The sequence below is a fragment of the Macrotis lagotis genome, chromosome 8, assembly GCF_037893015.1.
Source record: "Macrotis lagotis isolate mMagLag1 chromosome 8, bilby.v1.9.chrom.fasta, whole genome shotgun sequence".
Lineage (NCBI taxonomy): Eukaryota > Metazoa > Chordata > Mammalia > Peramelemorphia > Peramelidae > Macrotis > Macrotis lagotis.
Genome location: NC_133665.1, coordinates 4,391,822 through 4,404,064, shown reverse-complemented (window position 1 = coordinate 4,404,064; position 12,243 = coordinate 4,391,822). Strand labels below are relative to the sequence as shown.

General features: G+C 37.1%; 1 pseudogene; it reads right to left on the bottom strand.

Moving 5' to 3' along the window:
* Positions 1-1,597: 1,597 nt before the first annotated feature.
* Positions 1,598-4,470, bottom strand: LOC141494693 (peroxisomal membrane protein 11A pseudogene; annotated as a pseudogene).
* Positions 4,471-12,243: the final 7,773 nt, after the last annotated feature.

Genomic DNA, 12,243 nt, shown 5'->3' with positions numbered 1-12,243 from the left:
GAGAGCTTTTATAGTTGTAGCACAGGAGAACGCTGAATTCGAAGATAAAATATGGTGTAAAAAATGGAGTCAATAGAAAAAAGGGAAATGTAATGGGAGAAAGAAAAAGGAGAGAGGGAATAGGCCAAGATATTTCATATAATAAGATTTTTCTTTATTACAATAAGCTATTGCAATGATATGGAAGGGGGGAGGCAAGAGGGAATGAGGGAATCTTCACTCTCATCAGGGGTGGCTAGGAGAGGAAACAGCATATATACTCAATGGGGTATAGGCATCTGGAGTAAAAAGGGGGGGACAGGGGGAAGAGGCGGGGATGTGAATGAAGGAGGAGAGGATGGACCATGGGAGGAGAGTGGTCAGATATAACGTCTTTTCTTTTTTTACTTCTTGCAAGGTGCTGGGATTGGAAGGCCTGTCCAGGACCATAGGGCCATGTGGATGCTGGGCCTAAGAGGCCGTATGGGGGCTCAGGGCCTCATGGCCCTAGGGCTGGGGATCTGTCTGCTGTGCCACCCAACTACCCTACAGCAGAGTCAGTGAAAGGAGAGAGAAAATATAGTACATGGTAGTAGAGAAATACGAAAAGAGGGAATTGTGATCAGCAATGGCAACATTGGAAAAATATGGAAGTAACTTTTGCTATGGACTTATCATAAAGAATGTGATCCACCCATGACAGAGTTGGTGGTGTTGGAACACAGATTGAAGCACATTTTTTATTATTATTATTATTTGGGGGGGGGGGTGCAGGGCAAATGGGGCTGGGTGGCCTGCTTGGGGCATAGCAGGGTGATTGTTGGGTGTCTGAGGCCAGATTCAGACCCGGGTGCTCCTGACTCAAGGGCCAGTGCTCTGTCTGCCACTAAGCTGCCTCTACTATTATTACAATTTTATTTTATTTTAGGTCTTTTTTTTCTTTTTTCTTTTTTGGTTTATGCAGGGCAGTGGGGTTGGGGTGGCTTGCATGTCACACAGCTGGGTGATTGTTGGGTGTACAGGGTCGGATATGGGCTTGGGTTCTCCTGGCTCCAGGGTTGGTGCTCCCTCCACTGCACCACCTAGCCATACCTACAATTATTACTATTATATTTTAATTTTAATTTTTTTCTCTTCCCCTTTACTTTATCACCCAAGTGAGTGTATATTTATGGGGGGATGGGGTATTTCATTTATTCTTAAACAAGAATATTTTATTAATGTATAAAAACATTATTTGTACAAAATGAAAATAAATATTAAATAAAAAAATAAAAATAAAATTAAAAAAAGACATGACTCTTCTGGAGGAAAGGGAGAAGGGGAATGGGAATTCTACACAATGACAAAAAGATCAATTAAAATATTTATTTTAAAAGAATACTTATCTCACAGAATTTTATGAGTTTTTATCATATGAGATAATATATGTAGTGTGAAAACTAACTATATAAAACTAATTTTTTTATTATTATTGTACAATACCTAACTCTTTTTTTTAGGTTTTTGTAAGGCAAATGGGGTTAAATGGCTTGCCCAAGGCCACACAGCTAGGTAATTATTAAGTGTCTGAGACCGGATTTGAACCCAGGTACTCCTGACTCCAGGACCAGTGCTTTTTTGGTGTCCTGTCACTAGTTTCTAAAGAATGGGAAAGAAGATGAGAATTCTGAGTCAAATAAAAATCAATTATTTCACTCCTAAAAAAAATTGACTCAGTTCTCTGTATATTTTAGAAATGAGTACTTTGTCAGAAGTACTAGTTGTAAAAATTGCTTCCCAATTTACTACATTTTTTGTGATCTTGGTTACAGTGGTTTTGTCTGTGCAAAAGCTTTTTAATTTAATGTAATAGAAATTATCTAGATTGTTTTTAATGATATTCTCCATCTCTTCCTTGGTCATAAACTGCTTCCCTTTCCATAGATCTGACAGGTAAATTATTCCTTGATCTTCTAGTTCGCTTATAATATTGTTTATTATGTCGAAATCTTATATCCATTTTGATCTTATCTTGGTATAGGGTGTGAGGTATTAGCCTAATCCAAGTTTCTGCCATACTAACTTCTATTTTTCCCAACAGTTTTTATCAAAGAGAGAGTTTTTATCCCAATAGCTGGACTCTTTGAGTTTATCAGACAGCAGATTACTATAATCATTTCCTGCCATTACACCTAATCTGTTCCACTGATCCACCACTCTATTTCTTTTTTTTTAATTTTATTCAAACTTATTTAGTATTTTATTTTCCCCTAGATGCAGGTAAAAACAACTTTTAATATTTGGGGGTGGTTTATTTTTTGCAAGACGATGGAGTTAAGTGAAATTGCCCAGGGTCACACAGCTAGGTGATTATTAAGTGTCTGAGGCTGGATTTGAACTCAGGTCCTCCTGATTCCAGGGCCAATACTCTATTCACTGTGCCACCTAGCCACCCCTTAACATTTTTTCTTTTTTTTTAGTTTTTTTTTCATTCCAACAATTTATTGGACATATTTAATTTCATTACAATTGAACATAATGATTTAAAAATAGGATCATCGAGAAATTTTATTTTGGCCTGACATTTTCCATTTTACTTAAACTCTTCCCAAATTCAATCTCTTTTCCATATATGGTGCCTTGCCTAAGAAATGTAATTAAGTCATGGACTTGAGTGTGGTCTTTAAGAGTAGGAGTCAAATTTCTTTTGGAAGTTGAATTCATATGATCTATTAGCCTACTAAACACTTTTTGTTTTTGAGAACCACTCAAAGGACCAAACTAGACCACTAGACAAAACTACTTACCAAGCCTCAACTGATAATGAACCTCTCTAATTCACTTCCATCCTGGGATACTTGCAAGAGCAGAACTAGCATATATCCATCAATGACTGAGGAAGGTAGCTGCTATAGAGTAAGAATATGGCAACAAAATTTGCTTCTCATTATATATGACTCAATACTCCAAATCTGATCAAATTATGCTTTTTAATGATTGTCTTTATTTCTTCATCATTTTACTCTCAACACTCTTCCCTCTTCTTCCTGTTCTTTAAACCCTCCCTTTCCCCCAGGGATAACCTACACCCCACACCCTATAAGTTTAAATACCTGATTATTATAGAAAACTGGGTGGCTCACCTACATGAATAGAATTTCATTTTGTGAAAGCAGTCATTTGTAGACCAACCAAACATCAGACTATGAAGTTAGGCAACTTAGATATGACTGTCCTGAGTTCATGTTTTAAAGGATGTCTAAAATTAATAAATGACTTTACTTTTTGTGGGATAAAGGACCAGAAATTTTCAAAAGAGTATCCTAAAAACTTCATCAACAGTCTACCATCATTAGTTCTTACACAGTAGATGTACTACTTAAAAGCTTTATTACCTGGACATAATGTGTACTATAGATGGGGAGCATAGAGGGTTTAAGAACTGGAAACTTAGTTCTGTCCTCTCTCATTAGTAGGAGGTGGGGGAAAGGGGAAAGGAACAAACATGTATATAGTATCTACTATGTGCTAAGGACTTTGATTAAGTGCTTTTTAACCAATATTATCTCCTTGGATACTCACAACAATTCTTCCAGGTAGGTTCAGAAACTACCTATGAACTTTTTAGCACAGTGGGAAAGGGACAGAGGAATACATACACATAGAATGTGCGTTCCCTCATAAGCATGGGGAATTAAACACTTTTGCAAAAAACTAGTTTAAATGCATTAAGGGTTATATTTTCTCACTCTTGGCAACTTTTCAAATAGGTGTTAATACCCAACATAAAATAATTTCAGCAAGTTTTGAGCCTCATCTGTGGATAAGCCACTGTTATAATGCCTACTATGGAGGACAGGAGGCCACCCAGTCCAATGATTCCAGAATTAGATTTATAAATATCAAGCTGGTCCAAAGGATTCAGGATATCACAAACATTTTTCACTGTGTCCAGGAACAAGGGGGGATGCTTCCTCAGAGATCGAAACAAGAGGAGGAAAAAGGACTGGAGCCACTCTGTTTCTTCATCAGCTATACAAGGTCCTAGGTCATTCTGGGACATTAATTTCTCTTTTTTTTTGCCTTTTCCTGTGCAGCTTGTTTCATTTGGAGGGAGACCTCATAAACATCTCTGATGATGTGTATCAGGAGAGAATAGTAGTAATAGCGTGCAGCCCACTTTCGCCAAAGGATCGTGTCACAGACAAAGTAAATCACCCAGTTCAGGTTGGCTATTGTTAGGCAGATTCGAGGCACGAGATCAGACACATGGATGCTCTGCTGAGTTGCCTGGATAGCATGTACCACGTTACCTAATCAGAACCATTTACGGCCAGTGCTCACACTGGATTCCAGTTTCTTGAGCTTCATTACCACCTTCTCTCTATCAGCCTTAGGCTCTAATAAATATCTAAGCAACATGCATGTGTATTGAATGGCTCTGAACAGCGGGTCCCTGCCCTGAGTCTGGTTGGTGAAGCGAGTGAAGGCGTCCATCCCGCCCGCCCCACCCCCAGCGGCCCCGGGGACCCCCGCGCCAAGCCGCAGTCCCCCGGGGCTTAACATTTTTTTACTTAACATTTATTTTTAAATTTTGAATTCTAAATTCTCTCCTTTCCTCCTTTCCTACTCCTTTCATTGAGAATACAAGCAAATTCGATATGGGATTATACATGTCTAATTATGCAAATCATTTCCATAATAGTCATGTGAAAGAAAATATAGACCACCCCCTCAAAAATAATTAAGTTAAAAAATTATAATTCAATCTGTATTCAGACAATATCAACTCTTTCTTTGGGGCTGGATAGCATTTTTCATCCTAAATCCTTCGGAAGGAGATGGCTAGGCGGTACAGTGGATAGAGCACCAACCCAGGAGTCAGGAGTACTTGAGTTCAAATCCGACCTCAGACACGTAGTAATTACTGAACTGTGTGGCCTTGGGCAATCCACTTAACCCCATTGCCTTGCAAAAACCTAAAAACCAAAAAGTCTTTCAGAGTTGTCTTGGATCATTGTATGGCTGAGAACAGATAAATCATTCACAGCTGATCTTACAATATTGCTGGGGGTTATTTTTATATGCAGACCATTTCACTTTATATTAACTCATGTAAGTCTTTCCAGGTTTTTCTGAAAGCATCCTAATCACTTCTCACAGAAGAATAGTATTCTAATCATAATCATGTAACAATTTGTTTAGTTGTTCCCCAGAATTTCCAGTTCTTTGCCGACAGAAAAGAGTTACTGCGAATATTTTTGTATTTAAAAGTCCTTTATGTGTTTCTTATCTCTTTTGGGATATAGACTTAGGAGTAGTATTGCTAGCTCAAAGGGTTTGCATGGCTTTATTGCCCTTTGGACAGTTCCCATTTATGAGCAGATATTTTAATGAGACCCAGGGAGGCAGGTCCTAATTGAGGCACTGTGATACTTTTTTTTTTAAGAAAGACTTTATTTTTAATTTTACGATTTTTCTCCTAATCTTGCTTCCTTTCCCCCACCCCCCACAGAAGGCAGTCTGTTAGTCTTCTTTTTTAGCTTTTTTTTTGCAAGGGAAATGAAGTTAAATGACTTGCCCAAGGCCACACAGCTAGGTAATTATTAAAGTGTCTGAGGTCGGATTTGAACTCAGGTACTCCTGACTCCAGGGCCGGTGCTCTATCCACTGTGCCACCTAGCCGCCCCAGTCTGTTAGTCCTTACATTGTTTCCATGATATGCATTGATCTAAGTTGAATGTAATGAGAGAGAAATCATATCCTTAAGGAAGAAATGTAAAGTATAAAAGATAGCAAAATTACATAAGAAGATAACTTTTTTAAAAAATTAAAGGTAATGGTCTTTGTTCAAACTCCACAGTTCTTTCTCTGGATACAGATGGCATTCTCCATTGCAGATACCCCAAAATTGTGCCTGATTGTTGCACTGTTGGAAAGAGCAAGTGCAATGCAGTTGACCATCACTCCCATGTTGCTGGTAGGGTATATAATGATTTCACAATTCTATTTTTTAGCCAGTACCAGACAGTTTTGATGACTGATGCTTTATAATATACTTTTAGATCTGGTAGGTCTAAGCCACCTTCTTTTGCACTTTTTTTCATTAAATTCCTGGAGATTCTCAACTTTTTATTTCTCCACATGAATTTACTTACAATTTTTTCTAACTCATTAAAACAATTTTTTTTGGAATTTTGATTGGTAGGGCACTAAAAAAGTAGTTTAATTTTGGTAGATAATTTTTATTATATTAGCATGGCCTATACTTGAACAGTTGATATTTGCCCAGTTATTTAAATCTGATTTTATTTGTGCAAGAAGTGTTTTGTAATTTTTTTCCAGAAGTTTCTGAGTCTGCCTTGGCAGGTAGACTCCCAAGTATTTTATATTGTCTGAAGTTACTTTGAAGAGGATTTCTCTTCCTAGCTCTTTTTGCTGCATCTTACTAGTCATATATAGAAATGTTGAGGATTTATGAGGGTTCATTTTATATCCTGCAACTTTGCTAAAGTTTCTAATTATTTCTAGTAGTTTTTTAGATGATTTTGGGGATTCTCTACATATACCATCATGTCATCAGCAAAGTGTGAGAATTTTTTCTCTTGCTTCCCAATTCTAATTCCTTCAATTTATTTTTCTTCTCTTATTGCTGAAACTAACATTTCTAATATAATATTGAATAGTAGTGGTGATAATGGGCATCCTTTTTCACCCCTGATCTTATTGGGAATGCCTTTAGCCTATCCCCATTGCATATAATGCTTGTTGATGGTTTCACATAGATACTGCTTATTATTCTAAGGAAGAATCCATTTATTCCTGCACTCTCTAGTGTTTTTAGTAGGAATGGGTGCTGTATTTTGTCAAAAGCTTTTTCAGCATCTATTGATAGATATAATCATATGATATCTGTTAGGTTTGTTATTGATATAATTAATTATACTAACAGTTTTCCTAGTATTGACCCAACCCTGCATTCCTGGGATAAATCCTACTTAGTCATAATGTGTTATCCCTAGTGATAACTTGTAATTGTTTTGCTAAGATTTTATTTAAGATTTTTTCATCTATATTCATCAGGGAGATAGGTCTATAATTTTCTTTCTCTATTTTAACTCTTCCTGGTTTAGGTATCAGCACCGTATTGGTGTCATAGAAAGAGTTGGGCAGAGTTCCATCTTCACCAATTTTTCCAAAGAGTTTATATAGAATTGGAATCAATTGTTCCTTAAATGTCTGATAGAATTCACTTGTGAATCCATCTGACCCTGGAGATTTTTTTTTAGGGAGTTCAATAATGGCTTGTTGAATTTGTTTTTCTGAGATAAGGTTATTTAGGTATTTGATTTACTCTTCATTTAACCTGAGCAACTTATATTTTAATAAGTATTCATACATTCACTTAGATTATCATATTTACTGGCATAGAGTTGGGCAAAATAATTCCAAATTATTACTTTAATTTCCTCCTCATTGGTGTTGAGTTCACCTTTTTTTTTATTTATGATATGAGAAATTTGGTTTTCTTCTTTTTTTTAATCAAATTAACCAGAGGTTTATCAATTTTATTTTTTCATAAAACCAACTCTTGGTTTTATTTATTTATTCAATAGTTTTCTTGCTTTTAATTTTGTTAATTTCTCCTTTAATTTTTAGAATTTCTAATTTGGTATTTAATTGAGGGTTTTTAATTTGTACCTTCTCTAGTTTTTTTTTTAGTTGCATGTTTAGTTCATTGATTTCCTCTTTCTCTAATTTATTCATGTAAGCATTACAAGATATAATATATCCCCTCACAGCCGTCTTGGCCAAATCCCATAAGTTTTGGTATGTTATTTCATTATTGTCATTATCTAGGATGAAATAATTAATTCTTTCTATAATTTGTTGTTTGATCTACTCATTCTTTAAAATGAGGTTATTTAGTTTCTGATTTATTGCACGTGATTTTTATTGTATTATGATCTGAGAAAAATGTATTCACTATTTCTGCCTTTCTGCAGTTGATTATTAGGTTTTGTGTCATGTGCTGCAGAAAAAAAGTACATTCCTTTCTATCCCTATTCAATTTCCTCCAAATGTCTATCATGCCTAGGTTTTCTAACAATCTATTTACCTTCTTAACTTCCTTCTTGTTTATTTTTGATTAGATTTTTCTAAATCTGAGAGCAGGAGGTTGAGGCCTCCCACCAGTAGTCTTGCTGTCTATGTCTTCCTGTAACTCTTTCAACTTCTCCTCTAAGAATTTGGATGCTATACAATTTGGTCATACATATTCAGTACTGAAATTACTTTATTGTCTATGGTACTTTTTAGGAGGATATTTCTTTCTTGGGGGGGAGGGAAGTAAGATTGGGAAAAAAATTGTAAAACTCAAAACTCAAATAAAATCTTAAAAAAATTAACTTCCTTCCTTAACTCTTTTAATGATGTATAATTTAATAGCTGTTTTGTCTGAGATAAGAATTGCTACCTCTACTTTTTTTCATTTCAGCTGAAGCAAAATATATTTTAGTCCGACCTTTTACCTTTACTCTATATGTATCTCTCTGCTTCAAATGAGTTTCTTTTAAGCAGCATATTGTATGATTCTGCTTTTTAATCCACTCTGCTATTCACTTACATTTTAAGGGAGAGTTCATCCCATTCATATTCAAAGTTATAATTACTAACTCTTTTTTGCCCTCCATGCTATCTTCCCTCTATTTGTATTTTTCCCCTTTTTTCACTTTATCCATATTCCCCAGTATTTTGTTTCTGAATACCACCACCTTCAATGTATTTGCCCTCCTATATCCAACCTCCCTCTCCTTTCTTTCCCCTTCCCCTTTGCCCCTTCTTCCTTTCCTTCCTTCTGTTAGCTCCCCTTTTCTTCCCTCCTCCCCTTTTCCCCTTTTAATACTTGAAAGGTAAAATAAGTTTCTTAACTGAGTTTATGTATTTTAACTTTAAACCAATTCTAATGAGAGTAAGATTCAGACAGTTCTTACCTCCTCCCTTCTTCCCTTCTTTGTACCTCTTAATGTAATGAGATTTACCCCATTCAGTCTCCTCCATCCTCCTATCTCTTTACTGTCCCCCTCTTTAAAGGGATATAATTTTTAAATCATTCTATCTGAGTCACAGAAAAGCCATGAGTATCCATCACTTCTGGCTAAGTATATTCTTTCTAATAGAGTTACAATTCTTTTTTTAAAATTTGATTTATTTATTTATTCTTATTTTGTACAAATAATGTTTATTAAACATTAATAAAATATTCTTGTTTAAGAGCAAACATAGTGCTCCCTCCCCCCAAAAAATATAGACCTTCATTGAGTGATAAAGTAAAGGGGAGAGAAAAAATTAAAATCAAAATAAAAAAAATAATAGTAATAATTGTAGGTATGGCCAGGTGCCACAGTGGACGGAGCACCAGCCCTGGAGCCAGGAGCACCCAAGCCCAAATCCGGCCCCATACACCCAACAATCACCCAGCTGTGTGACCCATGCAAGCCACCCCAACCCCATTGCCCTGCAACCCCCCCCAAAAAATACCAAATAAAATAAGATAGTAATAATAATAGTAGGGGAGGCTGGGTGGCAGATAGAGCACTGGCCCTTGAGTCAGGAGCACCCAGGTCCAAATCCAGCCTCAGACACCCAACAATCACCCAGCTATACAGCCCCAGGCAGGCCACCCAGCCCCATTTGCCCTGCAACCCCCCCCAACATAATAATAATAATAGTAATAAATGTGCTTTAGTCTGTGTTCCAACACCACCAGCTCTGTTGTGGATGGATCACATTCTTTATGATAAGTCCATCACAAAAGTTACTTCCATACTTTTCCACCATTGCCTTTGCTGATTGCAACTCCCTCCATTCGTACTTCTCCACTACCATGTATAGAGTTACACTTCTTGAGAGTCATTAGAATCTTTCTCCCAAGTAAGGATATAGCCAATTTCATCTTATTGGATAGCTTTTTTTTTTAACCTTTTCATGCATCTCTCGGGTCTCCTGTTTGCAGCCCAAATTTTCTATTAAGCTCTGGCCTTTTTATCAGGAAAAGCTGGAAGTCTCCTATTTCATTAAATGTCCATCTTTTCCCCTGGAAGAGAAGGCTCAATTTTGACCAGACTGTGAATTCTTGGCTGCATTCCAAGCTCCCTTGATTTTCAGAATATTGTATTCTAGACCTTCCAATCCCTTAATGTTGATGCAGTCAGGTGCTGTGAAATTCTTACTGTGGCTCCTTGGTATCTAAATTATTCCTTTCTGGCTGCTTGCAGGATTTTCTCTTTTATCTGATAGTTCTGGAATTAGGCCACAAAATTCTTGGTGTTTTCATTTTGTGATCCCTTTCCAGAGGTGATTGATGTATTTTGCCCTCTGTTTCCATGATGTCAGGGCAATTTTCCATCACTAAATCCTGTAATATTAAGTCCAGGCTTTTTTTCATCTTTAATATTCTCAGGAAGCCAAATGATTCTTAGGTTGTCTCTCCTTATTCTATTCTTGAGGTCAGTGGTTTTGCCAATGATATATTTTACATTTTCTTCTATTTTTTCAATTTTTTGGATTTGTTTAACAGATTCTTGTTGTCTCATGAAGTTTCCACAGACTCCATTCTTTTTTTAGAGAATTTTCTTCATTACCTTTTGCAACTCCTGTTCCAATTGGTTGATTCTATTTTTGAAAGAGCTTTCCATTTGACCAATTGAGGCTTTGAGAGAATTATTTCCTTTTTGCATTTGTCCAATTGTATTTTACAAGAATTTGTGCTCTTGTTGCAAGGTGTTACTTTTTTCTCCCAAATTTTCCAATTGATTTTAAAACTCCCTCCTGATTTCTTCAAGGAGGTCTTTCTGGGCTGGAGACCAAATCATATTCTCCCTAGATCTCTCTGAGTTATGGTCTTCAGTTTCCAGGTAATTTTCTATGGACCCCCCTTTTCAACGGCCTTTCTTCATTTGCCTGAGATCTTGTGTTGCAGGAGGGACTGGTTCATAGAAGTTTGGTGTTGAGATCCCTAGAGGCTTTACTCACTGAGTTTAATAAATCCAAATGGGCCAGTCAGTAGAGGGCATTGATTGCTTTCTCTGGAGTGTCTGACCTTGATTTGAGGCCCTCTGCCTTGACCTGGAGAGGATGGGTGCTCCTGCTGGAAATTTATATCCTTGAACAATGTGGGTTATGCCCTGGGGCAAGGTAATTACTCTCCCCATTCAGCTGAGAGAGCTCTGCTGCCCAGCCTGACCCTGGGCAGGAGGGAGGGGTGGACTGTTACTGTATTTGTTCTGGGAAGAGGACTCCGCTGAAGTGAAAGGCCAGAGGAGCCCAGCAGATCTATATCTGCAACTATTCACACTGGAACTCACCCTCCAGCCCTGCCAGAGTACCCAGACCGTAAGTCCCACAGTCAATGACTCTGTGACTCATCCTAGGCCAGTCCTAATCTCACCCTGTCAGCCCTGGGCTGGCTCTCCACTCTCTGTATCCAGCTCACCCACGATCCCCAAAGATAGACCTTGAGGTGGATGTTCTCCTAGCTTCTTTTTCTGGGTTTTTTCAATCAAATTTCTGTAAAGCGGTTTGTTTCATATTATATATGAGAGGGAAGATCAGAAGACCTTAGCACAGTGCCTGTCTTCTCTCCACCATCTTGGTCGGAAATCCCCTGAAGGTCTCAAATTCGCCTTTTTATAACAATTAAATCCAAATAACCCAAAATAAAGAGAATAACATTTAACTTAGGTACCAATAAGGAACTATTTCAGATCTGTATTACACACACACACACACACACACACACACACACACACACACACACACACACGCACACACTCAAGCAAACCATTTACTTATTTTTTTTCTTCACTCTGGGATTACTTCCATATTAGCTGCCTTCCTATTAATTTTATCATTTAGTTGGGTTTTTTTTGATAAGGCAATGGGGTTAAGTGACTTGCCCAAGGTCACACAGCTAGGTAATTATTAAATGTCTGCCGTCAAATTTGAACTCAGGTCTTCCTGACTCCAGGACCAGTGCTCTATCCATTGTACCAACTAGCTGCCCCTGCCATTCAGTTTTTAAAACTTTTAGAATTTAATTATTATTTTTTCTTAAAACTAATTCTGTAGAATGGAACCCTAAAACTTATTAAGATGCTTCAGAAAAGAGCTGAGTTCCTGGAATTACCCACAAAGTCTCAGGAGTTCTTTCCTGCAAGCCTAAAATGATTAATCTTCAAATTTCTTAATCTGCTAAGATGTTTTTAACTATTTTGCAAACTT